The sequence below is a fragment of the Nematostella vectensis genome, chromosome 5 (assembly GCF_932526225.1).
Source record: "Nematostella vectensis chromosome 5, jaNemVect1.1, whole genome shotgun sequence".
Taxonomy (NCBI): Eukaryota; Metazoa; Cnidaria; class Anthozoa; order Actiniaria; family Edwardsiidae; genus Nematostella; species Nematostella vectensis.
In genome coordinates, this window is record NC_064038.1 from 1403385 (window position 1) to 1421668 (window position 18284).

Sequence of the window (18284 nt, forward strand, 5' to 3'; positions counted from 1 at the left end):
AAATGAAATAAGGCACTTTACTGTAAGGTGTGTGTGCTTACGAAGCTCTTTCGCACCGATTTATGCTACCTGGCTGTAGCCAGAATAATCAGGCGATTTTATTTTTCTGGAGGGAAAAAGTTCGGATTAAAGACAGGCAAAAACTTGGCGGTATTTCGACGACGTAGGTGTGCCTCAGTGCGATCAACCTTATAGGTACAGACAATAAAGAGGTACAGACAAAAAGAGGTGCAGACAAAAAGAGGTGCACTAGTAGTGGTGTGCGGGTTGTTCCGTCATAGATATCTCAACGTTAGAAAGGCCTTCGATAGTTCGAAGCTCGCTCCCCGGTGTTGTGCTTTGTGTTATAATGTGGTATAATAATAATGACAAAAGCAACATCCAAATTGTAATTACTTGTGAATCAGTGTACCAAGAGGGGCTTATCTAGGTACTAGAGGAACAAAAATAACCTCTCCCTCTTACCATTCAAATAGCCTTTTGGAATTTCAAGTTTAAAAAAGTTTCAGCTCTATTTTGCTGTAGGATAATAGGGAAGTTGTTAGTATTTCTATCCCGCTGGTTTTTAACCTAACGTGAAATTAACACCAATTATTCATGCCTTGTTTATCAAATTTGACTCACGTGAAGCGACAAAACAAGGGTTCATTTGATTTTTAAGACAATCTTTAATGCTAACCCTAACCACAATTTCGCCCCCCAAGTACAACTGACAGTTATATTATAAAAATGGAAGCCTTTTGCCTATTTTGAGCATCTATGGTTTTCTAAGATGGTTTCCCAGGCTACCTTGTTCTATCGATGGCTCGAATTCCCGTATTTTGTTTATTGATCCCCTGCGGGTTTTCGGTCCAACGTGAGAGTTTTTATTCAGACCTTGTTCATCAAATATAATTTTCGAACAAAGTAAAGCAAATCCAAAACTTGAACAAACCTCGAAATAGCGTCATTTTCCTTATAATTCATTGGGTGTTATTTATTAGCCTCGTCCCCAGGCCCCTAGTGACAGCCCTCTGTTGTCAAATATTCTGTGCGATAAGCTGTCCCCAGGGCTAGCGGCATATCCAAAGTGACGTCATTAACCGACAAGCCGTTCAGCCAATAGAAGCCAGGGACGGAGGCTAATTTATTATTTTACACAAGCTTTTGTGCTTCTTGTTTACACTGCAGTTCGAAGAGATATCTCCATGAGAACTCAACAACGAGTTTGTGCTGAGCTAGACAGAAACTTACCTTGGAATGAGTCTGTCCATCCGCTGGGACCTAGTGGAGGAAAGGGATGCGTGCGTATCAAGTATCGGTATATGGGGTGCCCTGGTGTCTAGGGGAGGAAAGGAACGCATTGGTGGCGCATTTCTTGTTACGCTCAGGGTTCCGCTAAACGGGCCGCGTTGACCTAGTGCTGTGTGTTTATCATCCAGGGGGTAGTATAAGGTCATAGCGGCATCGTTGTATGATGTGTTCACAGGAATAAAAAGGTGTTTTTTCACTGGTTAACGGTGCTGTCATATATCTGTGATACGGTTGGATGGTTTATATGTTATAACCTTTTATTTCCGTTTTGAAAAAAACAGGGGGGGGGGGGTGTTCTAGGTTTTATTTCCTGTTCTTTTAAGGGTTATCTCCAGGCAACGTTTATGCTTAGCGGGACCTCTTGCCTTCATGCTTTTTAGCGAGGTGGAGGGCTCTACTTATGTTTATGTATCCTCACCACTTTCTCCCTACGATGATAGCACGCCGCAATATCAGATCAGCCAGGTCTTCTAAAATGGTTCACGGGATCGGCGCAAGGCTTGTTCACTGGTAGAGAGGAGTGCTCTGCTAGCTTCCCTCCCAGTGTTTATAGAGGCCTATCACGCTCTCGACGGGGTACATGCCAAACTAGCCAGTTGTTTATATGTGTTTGGAGCGAGTATATGCGTCCCGGTAGGCTTGAGAATGTGGTTGTGGTATTTTTCCTTCAGCGTAGGTCCATTTCTCGTGGTTGTACTTTTTTGTTTCTTGTCGTAGAGGGCTGCCTAGAAGTGTGAACATTGTTTCCTCATGATGGGAAAAGCAATGGTGGCTTGTGTTAGAGTAGGAATCGAAGTCATTTTTAGTGTGTTTTGGGGATTATGCGTTATGTTAGAATGGAAATCGGTTTCATGATTTGATATTCATGGTAAATATTTGGTTTAGCGCCTTACTGCGCTGTTTTTGTTTATAGACAAGGTCACGCAAGAAACGGTCACCGTGTTTGATCGATATGCGAAGGGTCTGGGATATAGGGGCTGGGAGTTATGTGTGGGACACACTCAAAAGTCTATAAGAATGCAGGATTATTTTTAGCCCGAAGGTATAGCCTGTGCAGCTAGACTAGTCATTATGGCTTCTTCTATGCAATGTTTCTGCGAAGTTGGGTTTAAAGAGGTCGGTCGAGGCGTTTTTAAGTGCGGTACAGTGCCTAATTATGAAGCTGACCCACAGGTCATTAGGTGCGGGCTGTAATGCTCAAATACTCAATCCCAGAAGCTTAGCGAGGCCATTCCGCTAGAGACGACGATCGAGCGACTACCAAGGTACGAGCATAACCTGATTTGCCGCATAGGGTTCTCTAAGGATCGCATGTATTTCACATACCCACTTACACGGCCGAACCAGAAATGTCAGTCTATGATGTGGGTGTCGACGGAGGAAGACAAGCAGAAAAACAAAAAAGCAATTGCTGTCTGGTCGGGGCCAGCGAAGTCACCAGCGCCACGATCACCGCACCAGCCGTAGGACAGCCAAATGTGGTTCGCGCAAAGCCAGGTGGTGATATCTTCGGGAGAAAGCGACGGGGAAGAAGAGGAGGAGACATGTGTGCTACACCCGCTAAAAAACTCCAGCCCAGCGCCAAACAAAGAAGGATATCAAAACTGGTGATACCCGAGCGAAAAAGAAAACTGAGGATGTCGTCAACCGCCGGCGTGGTGGAGTAGAACTAGCAATGACTAAGACGGAATTTTTAGATGAGGGTTCTGTGGCGCAGGTCTCACCACCACCGTCAGCACCTTCGGACCCCTTACAAGTGCTACAGCAGTGTCACCCCGAGGGCGCCCTGCACGATAACGAGGACTCACCACGGGTATCCCTGGTGGTTAGGAAGTTCATGTATACTGTTATAAAAGAATTTCAGCAGTATTTTTATAGTAAGCTAGTAGTAGAGGCAATAATGAAAAGACGCCCGAGCGGGGAATAGCGGTGTTTTAACTTACTAAGCGTGCTATTGCTAACCATTTCGGGTCTTTCTTAGATGGCGTGGCATCTCTTTCTCGCGTCCTCGCCAATGTTAAAATAGGTGAAATGTCACTAGGGGTTGTAAAGCATGAGTTTGAGGGTGTTAGTCACGCTGACGGTGGTGAAGAGACAGACGGACGTCCGTGGTCGCGTGCGGAGTGTGATTTGGAGAACGTCGCGACTGCCACGGCTGATTGTGTGAGAATAATGATTAGTGGTTGTGATAAGTTTGTCTCAAAAGTTAAGCATGCTCAGACCCTCATCTTTTGCACCCCTTATCCATAAATAAAACGTTTTCTGTAAAACATTAAAGATCACTACGTGTTTACTTCCTAAAACTATTTGCTTTTTGTGTTTTTTTTTTCTCTTTCTAGGAACAAATTGAAAACAAATAATCAGTAAATCTAGCAAGCTCATTTTGTTAGATGTATAATGTATACCAGGCCTGTATCCTCCAGGTCCATTTCCATACTCCGTGAAGGCTTCTGAAACCATCTTGGATGCCATTAAGGATTTCAAAGCATTCTGGGAGATCCGGAGAAAAATTCACGAGGGCCAGTCAACATACTCCTCTCCCCAAAAGTCATAAGGTTTATGTTTTCAACGCCGATTCCGGCCATCGCAATGCTTTGTTTTGATAAAACAGTCGCATTTCCCCCGAATTTTCAAGGGCCGTCGAGAGCGCACCGGACACCATAAGAAGTGTAGTGCTTTACCGAGCATTTAACCCTATCTCCAGGCAAGCTGATTTCAGGGTGAAAGCTCGTTAAAAAAAAAGAGGACTCTTCCCAGGGCCTCGGCCAGCGCCTTCAGGTTCGTTTTCGTTTTCGTTACCGCATCTCCAGGTTCGGGCGCAATCTGATTTCTGCCCAGTGCTATGAAAGTCAGAGTTAGCTAAGTTTGGTACTTGAAGTAAGGGGGGGGGGGGGGGGGTGAAGGTTTCTGTTTTTTTTGTTTTTGTTTTTTTGTTTTTTTTTTCTTCTTATTTTTGCGCAAAACTACGCAGGAGTGAGCGGGGTAAAGGACTACGAAAAAAAAAATAGAAAAAAGAAAAAAAGGCCATTGGCATGGAATCGAACCCGACCTGAAAAACAAAACGGAAACCATACATACGGATTACCCAATCGGTATGGCAGCACAAGGCTTTTACGGAAGGCTGTAAAGAACCCGAAGGCCCCAAGCACCGATATTTCCGGCGAATATGCTGTACAACACTCTTGCAAGGTATTCCAACCCGCGCATTAATGGGGAGGACAATAACCAGGATCCCAGGCCTGTAATACGGTTACGCCACGCACAGCTCGCTGAGATAGAGGATGAAAAAAATACAGGTCTATGTGGGCGTTTTGGGTCCCTTGGCGGCTCGCTATGTCGGCGCGTGGCATCGTAACGCACGGGCGCATTGTCTTTTATCGTGTACAGGACATCAAAGAAGCGAAAAAGAAAAACGCTGTTCAGGGAACCGTTTTTTTTTTTATATCATGTAAAAAGCATAAAATAAATAGAAATAAATAAAGTGCGATTTGGCGATTCTCTTTTTCTTTGTAGAGCTTATTAAGTTATCCACCGGCCTAAATATTCATAAAAAAATCAAAAATGCAAAATGCAAACGTAAGGGGGAGAGGTTTGTAAAATCGCATAGAATATCTACCAAAATACGCAATACTATCTACGCTGACTAAGTAAAGCTGTATTTCACTTTAAAGGGACAGCGCCATGGTACTGCGCATGTCAGAGTTTATTTTTGGCTTTTAATCGTCTACAGAGAGTTGAACTTTTTAAAAGCTGTCAATACCTTGTTAAAATAATATTCAATATTTTATTGAAAGCAATATTTTATAGAAACTATGTTTATTTACAGTTTGTGGTCATTTTCTTTTAATTTAAGTCTGCCACATGTTCCAAAAGCTTATACGTCAGTATTAGAGTTTACTAAATTTCATTGTGTCAAGGTCAGAGAGCTATTGAAAAACACTTACCATGGCACTGTCCCTGTAAAAGTCTGAAAAAAAATACCTGGTGGGGGTCTCTGTTGGTTTTGTTTTATTTTTAGTTTTCTTTTATTATTATTTATTTCTGGGGGAGGAGGAGGAATCCAGCTTAAAATAGCAAGTGGTCAATTCAAGCAACTAAGCAACTAGTACAAAAGATGTTGGTTTTGCAGTCTTTTATTCCATACTTTCAAGGTTATCATGCAATTCTGTAGTTTGACTGGAAATATATACTTTTTTTCTATTCATTTACAGTTCTATATGTACAGTGTGACCATAGCTATGATTACAATTATTTATAATAATTTTTACCCACTAACAGAAACCAAATTGACTGCAAAACACTCACTTTAAAGCATTAAATATTAGGCATTTCTTTCATGTGGCTGTGAGGTTGACCTGTCAACATCTACAGGGGCAACACCCAACTCGGAATCATGTGGGTCCATGAAAGCACGGTGTCGCAGAACCTTTTCCTGCCCTCCATACCCTCCTTCATCAGGAACACCTGTGCAGCCGACACCCTTTGGTGGATGGGGTGCACAGGTGCTTTGGGTGTGGCCCTGAAGATGGCACAGTGACCACAAGATGTACCAGAATGAAATTGTATATACTGTAAAAACATGTGAGTAGAAAACTTTCAATACCCATGGAATTTTTAGTGTGTTGTTGAACATGTTATACATGTTTTAGGATTTACTTAATTACTTACAGCAGTTTTTTTTAATATAATTTTTTTACTGGTAGAATTTAGATGAGTAATGCATACTTCTCATCGACCTTGTAGAACTCGTCTCGCTCCTCCTAAATAACAATCAAAATGATGTTTGTTATTATCTTGGTGCAAAGAAATCTACAGTAGTTTTTTAATCAGATAATTGTTTTTCCTTCAACACTCACCTGTTAATTCAACAGCTCTCCCTTGAGTTTGCTTGTCTCAGAAATAGACCTTGTTTGATAAACAAAGACATATTACTAACTTATTCAATAATAAGTAACAACTTCAATATTGTACTCTCCCCCTGCTAATGTTGACATCAGTAAATCTAGCAAGCTTTGCTAGATGTATGATGTATACCAGGCTTGTATCCTCTAGGTCCATCTCCATACTTCGTGAAGGCTTCTGAAACCATATTGGATTACGGAATTGCAAAGCATTCTGAGAGATCCGGAGAAATATTCACGAGGGGGAGAGCCAGTCAACACTCCTCTCCCCAAAGTCAGATGGTTGTTTGGATGGTCTGGGTTTTTATTTGTTTTGTTTTTTTCTTCTTATTTTCCCGCAAACCTACGCAGGAGTGAGCGTGGTTAAGCACTACGATAAAAAAAAAAAAAAAAGAATAGAAAGAATAGAAAAAAAAGAAAAAAAAAGAAAAAAAAAAGGCAATTGGCCTGGGATCGACCCAGACCTGAAAAACAAAACGGAAACCTATTATTATTATTTACGTGTATAATTTAGATGAGTAATAAACACTTCTCATTTGTCTCGTAGAGCTCGTATCGTCCCTCCTAAATAACAAACAAAATAATGTGTGTTATTATCTTGGTGCAAAGAAATCTACAGTAGTTTTGTAATCAAATAATTGTTTTACTATTAACACACTTGTTCTTTCAACCAGTTTGTTGGACTCACAAATAGACTTTTAATAAACTGGTATCCCTACCCTCTCCACTCATTAAAGGGGCAGCGTCATGGCACTGCGCATGTCTGGAGTCAGTGTTTATTGTAGGCTTTCAATTGTCTACACACAGTTGAACTTTAATAGTTGTCAATGCTTTGTTAAAATAATATTCGATATTTTACTTAATGTTTATTGACAGTTTGTGGGCATTTCCTTTGAATGCAAGTCTTCCACATGTACCAAAGGCTCATAGGTCAACATTAGAATTTGACTGAAATTCATTGTGTCCTGGCCGGAGAGCTATTGCAAAGCTCTTCATCACACTGCACTTTTAAGCATATTCTATGTATGCTTCTTTGTACAAAATGTACCCCTCCTAATAGAACATTAAAGATCACATAACTTGTTTACTTCCTCGACTCTTTGCTTTTTATTTTTGTTCTCTTACTAGGAAAATATCGAATACAAATAATCAGTAAAGCTAGCAAGCTCATTTTGCTAGCTGTATATAATGTATATCAGGCCTGTATATTTAGTATCCTGGATCAGGTAGACGAACCTATGTCACACCAGTTTTTTGATGAGTATTATAAAAAAAAATACTAAAAAACGTTATCTTGAACTGTGTAAAAAAAAAAACATAGAAAAAAAAAGGCCATTGGCCTGGGATCGAACCCGGCCTAAAGAACAAAACGGAAACCATACATACGGATTACCCAATCGGTATGGCAGCACAAGGCTTTTACGGAAGGCTGTAAAGAACCGGAAGGCCCCAAGCACCGATATTTCCGGCGAATATGCTGTACAACACTCTTGCAAGGTATTCCAGCCCGCGCATTAATGGGGAGGACAATAATCAGGATCCCAGGCCTGTAATACGGTTACGCCACGCACAGCTCGCTGAGATATAGGATGAAAAAAAATACAGGTCTATGTGGGCGTTTTGGGTCCCTTTGGGGCTCGCTATGTCGGCGTGGCATCGTAACGCACGCGGGCGCATTGTCTTTTATTGTGTACAGAATGTCTCTGTCATTTTTTGCTTTACTTTTAGTTTTGCTTTATTTTTATTATTATTTTTTTGTCTTTTTATTTACAGTTCTATGTACAGTATTTGACCATAGATATGACAACAATTATTCAAAATTATTGTAACCAACTATTGTAACCAATTATCGTAAACCAACTTGACTGCAAAACACTATTAGGCATTTCTTTCATGTGACTGCGAAGTTGACATGTCAACATCTAGAGGGGCTTCACCCAACAAGGAATCATGGGGGACCATGAAAGCACGGTGTCGCGGAAAATTTTCCTGCCCCATTTATCAGGAACATCTGTGCAGCCGATGCCCTTAGATGGATGGGGTGCACAGGTGCTTTGGGTATGGCCCTGAAGATGGCACAGTGACCACAAGATGTATCTGAATGAAACTTCTCATTTGTCTAGTAGAGCTCGTATCGTTCCTCCTAAATAACAAACAAAATAATGTGTGTTATTATCTTGGTGCAAAGGAATCTACAGTAGTTTTGTAATCAAATAATTGTTTTACTATTAACACACTTGTTCTTTCAACCAGTATGTTGGTCTCACAAATAGACTTTTAATGAACTGGTATCCCTCAACTCTCCACTCATTAAAGGGGCAGCGTCATGGCACTGCGCATGTCTGGAGTCAGTGTTTATTGTAGGCTTCTAATTGTCTACACACAGTTGAACTTTAATAGTTGTCAATGCTTTGTTAAAATAATATTCGATATTTTACTGAATGTTTATTGACATTTTGTGGGCATTTCCTTTGAAGGCAAGTCTTCCACATGTACCAAAGGCTCATAGGTCAACATTAGAGTTTGACTGAAATTCATTCTGTCCTGGCCGGAGAGCTATTGCAAAGCTCTTCATCACACTGCACTTTTAAGCATATTCTATGTATGCTTCTTTGTACAAAATGTACCTCTCCTGATATAACATTAAAGATCACATAACTTGTTTACTTCCTCGACTCTTTGCTTTTTATTTTTGTTCTCTTACTAGGAAAATATCGAATACAAATAATCAGTAAAGCTAGCAAGCTCATTTTGCTAGCTGTATATAATGTATATCAGGCCTGTATATTTAGTATCCTGGATCAGGTAGACGAACCTATGTCACACCACTTTTTTGATGAGTATTATAAAAAAAAATACTAAAAAACGTTATCTTGAACTGTGTAAAAAAAAAAACATAGAAAAAAAAGGCCATTGGCCTGGGATCGAACCCGGCCTAAAGAACAAAACGGAAACCATACATACGGATTACCCAATCGGTATGGCAGCACAAGGCTTTTACGGAAGGCTGTAAAGAACCCGAAGGCCCCAAGCACCGATTTTTCCGGCGAATATGCTGTCCAACACTCTTGCAAGGTATTCCAACCCGCGCATTAATGGGGAGGACAATAACCAGGATCCCAGGCCTGTAATACGGTTACGCCACGCACAGCTCGCTGAGATATAGGATGAAAAAAAAAATACAGGTCTATGTGGGCGTTTTGGGTCTCTTGGGGGCTCGCTATGTCGGCGTGGCATCGTAACGCACGCGGGCGCATTGTCTTTTTTTGTGTACAGAATGTCTCTGTCGTTTTTTGCTTTACTTTTAGTTTTGCTTTATTTTTATTATTATTTTTTTGTCTTTTTATTTACAGTTCTATGTACAGTATTTGACCATAGCTATGATAACAATTATTCAAAATTATTGTAACCAACTATTGTAACCAATTATCGTCAACCAACTTGACTTCAAAATACTATTAGGCATTTCTTTCATGTGACTGCGAAGTTGACATGTCAACATCTAGAAGGTTTTCACCCAACAAGGAATCATGGAGGACCATGAAAGCACGGTGTCGCGGAAAATTTTCCTGCCCCATTTATCAGGAACATCTGTGCAGCCGATGCCCTTAGATGGATGGGGTGCACAGGTGCTTTGGGTATCGCCCTGAAGATGGCACAGTGACCACAAGATGTATCTGAATGAAACTTCTCATTTGTCTCGTAGAGCTCGTATCGTTCCTCCTAAATAACAAACAAAATAATGTGTGTTATTATCTTGGTGCAAAGAAATCTACAGTAGTTTTGTAATCAAATAATTGTTTTACTATTAACACACTTGTTCTTTCAACCAGTTTGTTGGACTCACAAATAGACTTTTAATAAACTGGTGTCCCTCCCCTCTCCACTCAATAAGGGGTCAGCGTCATGGCACTGCGCATGTCTGTAGTCAGTGTTTATTGTAGGCTTCTAATTGTCTACACACAGTTGAACTTTAATAGTTGTCAATGCTTTGTTAAAATAATATTCGATATTTTACTGAATGTTTATTGACAGTTTGTGGGCATTTACTTTGAATGCAAGTCTTCCACATGTACCAAAGGCTCATAGGTCAACATTGAAATTTGACTGAAATTCATTGTGTCCTGGACGGAGAGCTATTGCAAAGCTCTTCATCACATTGCACTTTTAAGCATATTCTATGTATGCTTCTTTGTACAAAATGTACCCCTCCTAATAAAACATGAAAGATCACATAACTTATTTACTTCCTCGACTCTATGTTTTTTTATTTTTGTTCTCTTACTAGGAAAATATCGAATACAAATAATCAGTTAAGCTAGCAAGCTCATTTTTCTAGCTGTATATTATGCATATCAGGCCTGTATCTTTAGTATCCTGGATCAGGTAGACGAACCTATGTCACACCACTTTTTTGATGAGTATTATAAAAAAAAATACTAAAAAACGTTATCTTGAACCGTGTAAAAAAAAAAAAAAAACATAGAAAAAAAGGCCATTGGCCTGGGATCGAACCCGGCCTAAAGAACAAAACGGAAACCATACATACGGATTACCCAATCGGTATGGCAGCACAAGGCTTTTACGGAAGGCTGTAAAGAACCCGAAGGCCCCAAGCACCGATATTTCCGGCGAATATGCTGTCCAACACTCTTGCAAGGTATTCCCAACCCGCGCATTAATGGGGAGGACAATAACCAGGATCCCAGGCCTGTAATACGGTTACGCCACGCACAGATCGCTGAGATATAGGATGAAAAAAAATACAGGTCTATGTGGGCGTTTTGGGTCCCTTTGGGGCTCGCTATGTCGGCGTGGCATCGTAACGCACGCGGGCGCATTGTCTTTCATCGTGTACAGGGACATCAAAGAAGCGAAAAAGAAAAACGCTGTTCTGGGAACCGTTTTTTTTTATCATGTAAAAAGCATAAAATAAATAGAAATAAAAAAAGTGCGATTTGGCGATTCTATTTTTCTTTGTAGAGCTTATTAAGCTATCCACCGGCCTAAATATTCATAAAAAAATCAAAAATGCAAAATGCAAACGTAAGGGGGAGAGGTTTGTAAAATCGCATAGAATATCTACAAAATACGCAATACTATCTACGCTGACTAAGTAAAGCTGTATTTCACTTTAAAGGGACAGCGCCATGGTACTGCGCATGTCAGAGTTTATTGTTGGCTTTTAATCGTCTACAGAGAGTTGAACTTTTTAAAAGCTGTCAATACCTTGTTAAAATAATATTCAATATTTTATTGAAAGCAATATTTTATAGAAACTATGTTTATTTACAGTTTGTGGTCATTTTCTTTTAATTTAAGTCTGCCACATGTTCCAAAAGCTTATACGTCAGTATTAGAGTTTACTAAATTTCATTGTGTCAAGGTCAAAGAGCTATTGCAAAACACTTACCATGGCACTGTCCCTTTAAAAGTCTGAAAAAAAATAGCTGGTGGGGGTCTCTGTTGGTTTTGTTTTATTTTTAGTTTTCTTTTATTATTATTTTTTTCTGGGGGAGGAGGAGGAATTCAGCGTAAAATAGCAAGTGGTCAATTCAAGCAACTAAGCAACTAGTACAAAAGATGTTGGTTTTGCAGTCTTTTATTCAATATTTTCAAGGTTATCATGCAATTCTGTAGTTTGACTGGAAATATATACTTTTTTTCTATTCATTTACAGTTCTATATGTACAGTGTGACCATAGCTATGATTACAATTATTTATAATAATTTTTACCCACTAACAGAAACCAACTTGACTGCAAAACACTCACTTTAAAGCATTAAATATTAGGCATTTCTTTCATGTGGCTGTGAGGTTGACCTGTCAACATCTACAGGGGCAACACCCAACTCGGAATCATGTGGGTCCATGAAAGCACGGTGTCGCAGAACCTTTTCCTGCCCTCCATACACTCCTTCATCAGGAACACCTGTGCAGCCGACACCCTTTGGTGGATGGGGTGCACAGGTGCTTTGGGTGTGGCCCTGAAGATGGCACAGTGACCACAAGATGTACCAGAATGAAATTGTATATACTGTAAAAACATGTGAGTAGAAAACTTTCAATACCCATGGAATTTTTAGTGTGTTGTTGAACATGTTATACATGTTTTAAGATTTACTTAATTACTTACAGTAGTTTTTTTTAATATAATTTTTTTACTGGTATAATTTAGATGAGTAATGCATACTTCTCATCGACCTTGTAGAACTCGTCTCGTTCCTCCTAAATAACAATCAAAATGATGTTTTTTATTATCTTGGTGCAAAGAAATCTACAGTAGTTTTTTAATCAGATAATTGTTTTTCCTTCAACACTCACCTGTTAATTCAACAGCTCTCCCTTGAGTTTGCTTGTCTCAGAAATAGACCTTGTTTGATAAACAAAGACATATTACTAACTTATTCAATAATAGGTAACAACTTCAATATTGTACTCTCCCCCTGCTAATGTTGACATCAGTAAATCTAGCAAGCTTTGCTAGATGTATGATGTATACCAGGCTTGTATCCTCCAGGTCCATCTCCATACTTCGTGAAGGCTTCTGAAACCATATTGGATTACGGAATTGCAAAGCATTCTGGGAGATCCGGAGAAATATTCACGAGGGGGAGAGCCAGTCAACACTCCTCTCCCCAAAATCAGATGGTTGTTTGGATGGTCTGGGTTTTTATTTGTTTTGTTTTTTTCTTCTTATTTTCCCGCAAACCTACGCAGGAGTGAGCGTGGTTAAGCACTAAGATAAAAAAAAAAAAAAGAATAGAAAGAATAGAAAAAAAAAAAAAGAAAAAAAAATGCCATTGGCTTGGGATTGACCCAGACCTGAAAAACAAAACGGAAACCTATTATTATTATTTACGTGTATAATTTAGATGAGTAATAAATAATTATCATTTGTCTCGTAGAGCTCGTATCGTTCCTCCTAAATAACAAACAAAATAATGTGTGTTATTATCTTGGTGCAAAGAAATCTACAGTAGTTTTGTAATCAAATAATTGTTTTATAATTAACACACTTGTTCTTTCATCCAGTTTGTTGGACTCACAAATAGACTTTTAATAAACTGGTATCCCTCAACTCTCCACTCAATAAGGGGTCAGCGTCATGGCACTGCGCATGTCTGGAGTCAGTGTTTATTGTAGGCTTTCAATTGTCTACACACAGTTGAACTTTAATAGTTGTCAATGCTTTGTTAAAATAATATTCGATATTTTACTGAATGTTTATTGACAGTTTGTGGGCATTTCCTTTGAATGCAAGTCTTCCACATGTACCAAAGGCTCATAGGTCAACATTGAAATTTGACTGAAATTCATTGTGTCCTGGACGGAGAGCTATTGCAAAGCTCTTCATCACACTGCACTTTGAAGCATATTCTATGTATGCTTCTTTGTACAAAATGTACCCCTCCTAATAGAACATTAAAGATCACATAACTTATTTACTTCCTCGACTCTATGTTTTTTATTTTTGTTCTCTTACTAGGAAAATATCGAATACAAATAATCAGTTAAGCTAGCAAGCTCATTTTTCTAGCTGTATATTATGCATATCAGGCCTGTATCTTTAGTATCCTGGATCAGGTAGACGAACCTATGTCACACCACTTTTTTGATGAGTATTATAAAAAAAATACTAAAAAACGTTATCTTGAACTGTCTAAAAAAAATAAACATAGACAAAAAAAAGGCCATTGGCCTGGGATCGAACCCGGCCTAAAGAACAAAACGGAAACCATACATACGGATTACCCAATCGGTATGGCAGCACAAGGCTTTTACGGAAGGCTGTAAAGAACCCGAAGGCCCCAAGCACCGATATTTCCGGCGAATATGCTGTACAACACTCTTGCAAGGTATTCCAACCCGCGCATTAATGGGTAGGACAATAACCAGGATCCCAGGCCTGTAATACGGTTACGCCACGCACAGCTCGCTGAGATATGGGATGAAAAAAATACAGGTCTATGTGGGCGTTTTGGGTCCCTTGGCGGCTCGCTATGTCGGCGTGGCATCGTAACGCACGCGGGCGCATTGTCTTTTATTGTGTACAGAATGTCTCTGTCGTTTTTTGCTTTACTTTTAGTTTAGCTTTATTTTTATTATTATTTTTTTGTCTTTTTATTTACAGTTCTATGTAAAGTATTTGACCATAGCTATGATAAAAATTATTCAAAATTATTGTAACCAACTATTGTAACCAATTATCGTAAACCAACTTGACTGCAAAACACTATTAGGCATTTCTTTCATGTGACTGCAAAGTTGACATGTCAACATCTAGAGGGGCTTCACCCAACAAGGAATCATGGGGGACCATGAAAGCACGGTGTCGCGGAAAATTTTCCTGCCCCATTTATCAGGAACATCTGTGCAGCCGATGCCCTTAGTTGCATGGGGTGCACAGGTGCTTTGTGTATGGCCCTGAAGATGGCACAGTGACCACAAGATGTATTTGAATGAAACTGTATACTTATTTTAAATTTTAAAAACATGTGAGTGTTACTTACTTAGTTACAGTAGTTCTTTTGAATATTATTATTTATGTGTGTAATTTAGATGAGTAATAAATACTTCTCATTTGTCTCGTAGAGCTCGTATCGTTCCTCCTAAATAACAAACAAAATAATGTGTGTTATTATCTTGGTGCAAAGGAATCTACAGTAGTTTTGTAATCAAATAATTGTTTTACTATTAACACACTTGTTCTTTCAACCAGTTTGTTGGTCTCACAAATAGACTTTTAATAAACTGGTATCCCCCCCTCTCCACTCAATAAAGGGTCAGCGTCATGGCATTGCGCATGTCTGGAGTCAGTGTTTATTGTAGGCTTTCAATTGTCTACACACAGTTGAACTTTAATAGTTGTCAATGCTTTGTTAAAATAAAATTAGATATTTTACTTAATGTTTATTGACAGTTTGTGGGCATTTCCTTTGAATGCAAGTCTTCCACATGTACCAAAGGCTCATAGGTCAACATTAGAATTTGACTGAAATTCATTGTGTCCTGGCCGGAGAGCTATTGCAAAGCTCTTCATCACACTGCACTTTGAAGCATATTCTATGTATGCTTCTTTGTACAAAATGTACCCCTCCTAATAGAACATTAAAGATCACATAACTTGTTTACTTCCTCGACTCTATGCTTTTTATTTTTGTTCTCTTACTAGGAAAATATCGAATACAAATAATCAGTTAAGCTAGCAAGCTCATTTTGCTAGCTGTATATAATGGATATCATGCCTGTATCTTTAGTATCCTTTATCAGGTAGACGAACCTATGTCACACCACTTTTTTGATGGGTATTATAAAAAAAAATACTAAAAAACGTTATCTTGAACTGTGTAAAAAAAAAAAAAAACATAAAAAAGGCCATTTGCCTGGGATCGAACCCGGCCTAAAGAACAAAACGGAAACCATACATACGGATTACCCAATCGGTATGGCAGCACAAGGCTTTTACGGAAGGCTGTAAAGTACCCGAAGGCCCCAAGCACCGATATTTCCGGCGAATATGCTGTACAACACTCTTGCAAGGTATTCCAACCCGCGCATTAATGGGGAGGACAATAACCAGGATCCCAGGCCTGTAATACGGTTACGCCACGCACAGCTCGCTGAGATATGGGATGAAAAAAAATACAGGTCTATGTGGGCGTTTTGGGTCCCTTGGGGGCTCGCTATTTCGGCGTGGCATCGTAACGCACGCGAGCGCATTGTCTTTTATTGTGTACAGAATGTCTCTGTCGTTTTTTGCTTTACTTTTAGTTTTGCTTTATTTTTATTATTATTTTTTTGTCTTTTTATTTACAGTTCTTTGTACAGTATTTGACCATAGCTATGATAACAATTATTCAAAATTATTGTAACAAACTATTGTAACCAATTATCGTAAACCAACTTGACTGCAAAACACTATTAGGCATTTCTTTCATGTGACTGCAAAGTTGACATGTCAACATCTAGAGGGGCTTCACCCAACAAGGAATCATGGGGGACCATGAAAGCACGGTGTCGCGGAAAATTTTCTTGCCCCATTTATCAGGAACATCTGTGCAGCCGATGCCCTTAGTTGGATGGGGTGCACAGTTGCTTTGGGTATCGCCCTGAAGATGGCACAGTGACCACAAGATGTATCTGAATGAAACTGTATACTTATTTCAAATTTTAAAAACATGTGAGTGTTACTTACTTAGTTACAGTAGTTCTTTTGAATATTATTATTTACGTGTATAATTTAGATGAGTAATAAATACTTCTTATTTGTCTCGTAGAGCTCGTATCGTTCCTCCTAAATAACAAACAAAATATTGTGTGTTATTATCTCTGTGCAAAGGAATCTACAGTAGTTTTGTAATCAAATAATTGTTTTACTATTAACACACTTGTTCTTTCAACCAGTTTGTTGGTCTCACAAATAGACTTTTAATAAACTGGTATCCCCCCCTCTCCACTCAATAAACGGTCAGCGTCATGGCATTGCGCATGTCTGGAGTCAGTGTTTATTGTAGGCTTTCAATTGTCTACACACAGTTGAACTTTAATAGTTGTCAATGCTTTGTTAAAATAAAATTAGATATTTTACTGAATTTTTATTGACAGTTTGTGGGCATTTCCTTTGAATGCAAGTCTTCCACATGTACCAAAGGCTCATAGGTCAACATTAGAATTTGACTGAAATTCATTGTGTCCTGGCCGGAGAGCTATTGCAAAGCTCTTCATCACACTGCACTTTGAAGCATATTCTATGTATGCTTCTTTGTTCAAAATGTACCCCTCCTAATAGAACATTAAAGATCACATAACTTGTTTACTTCCTCGACTCTATGCTTTTTATTTTTGTTCTCTTACTAGGAAAATATCGAATACAAATAATCAGTTAAGCTATCAAGCTCATTTTGCTAGCTGTATATAATGCATATCAGGCCTGTATCTTTAGTATCCTGGATCAGGAAGACGAACCTATGTCACACCACTTTTTTGATGAGTATTATAAAAAAAATACTAAAAAAACGTTATCTTGAACTGTGTAAAAAAAAAAAAATAGAAAAAAAAGGCCATTGGCCTGGGATCGAACCCGGCCTAAAGAACAAAACGGAAACCATACATACGGATTATCCAATCGGTATGGCAGCACAAGGCTTTTACGGAAGGCTGTAAAGAACCCGAAGGCCCCAAGCACCGATATTTCCGGCGAATATGCTGTACAACACTCTTGCAAGGTATTCCAACCCGCGCATTAATGGGGAGGACAATAACCAGGATCCCAGGCCTGTAATACGGTTACGCCACGCACAGCTCGCTGAGATATGGGATGAAAAAAAATACAGGTCTTTGTGGGCGTTTTGGGTCCCTTGGGGGCTCGCTATTTCGGCGTGGCATCGTAACGCACGCGAGCGCATTGTCTTTTATTGTGTACAGAATGTCTCTGTCGTTTTTTGCTTTACTTTTAGTTTTGCTTTATTTTTATTATTATTTTTTTGTCTTTTTATTTACAGTTCTTTGTACAGTATTTGACCATAGCTATGATAACAATTATTCAACATTATTGTAACCAACTATTGTAACCAATTATCGTAAACCAACTTGACTGCAAAACACTATTAGGCATATCTTTCATGTGACTGCAAAGTTGACATGTCAACATCTAGAGGGGTTTCACCCAACAAGGAATCATGGGGGACCATGAAAGCACGGTGTCGCGGAAAATTTTCCTGCCCCATTTATCAGGAACATCTGTGCAGCCGATGCCCTTAGTTGGATGGGGTGCACAGTTGCTTTGGGTATTGCCCTGAAGATGGCACAGTGACCACAAGATGTATCTGAATGAAACTGTATACTTATTTCCAATTTTAAAAACATGTGTGTGTTACTTACTTAGTTACAGTAGTTCTTTTGAATATTATTATTTACGTGTATAATTTAGATGAGTAATAAATACTTCTTATTTGTCTCGTAGAGCTCGTATCGTTCCTCCTAAATAACAAACAAAATAATGTGTGTTATTATCTTGGTGCAAAGGAATCTACAGTAGTTTTGTAATCAAATAATTGTTTTACTATTAACACACTTGTTCTTTCAAC

At 39.1% G+C, this 18284-nt stretch overlaps 1 long non-coding RNA gene across 1 annotated transcript; it reads right to left on the minus strand.

Annotated features, from left to right (window-relative positions):
• Positions 1-961: 961 nt before the first annotated feature.
• Positions 962-2151, minus strand: LOC125563078. The gene is made up of 2 exons (XR_007308109.1): positions 1712-2151; positions 962-1263 (listed from the first exon to the last, which is right to left on the minus strand). It is a non-coding gene; the product is annotated as an uncharacterized LOC125563078 (long non-coding RNA).
• Between the last annotated feature and the right edge of the window lie 16133 nt (positions 2152-18284).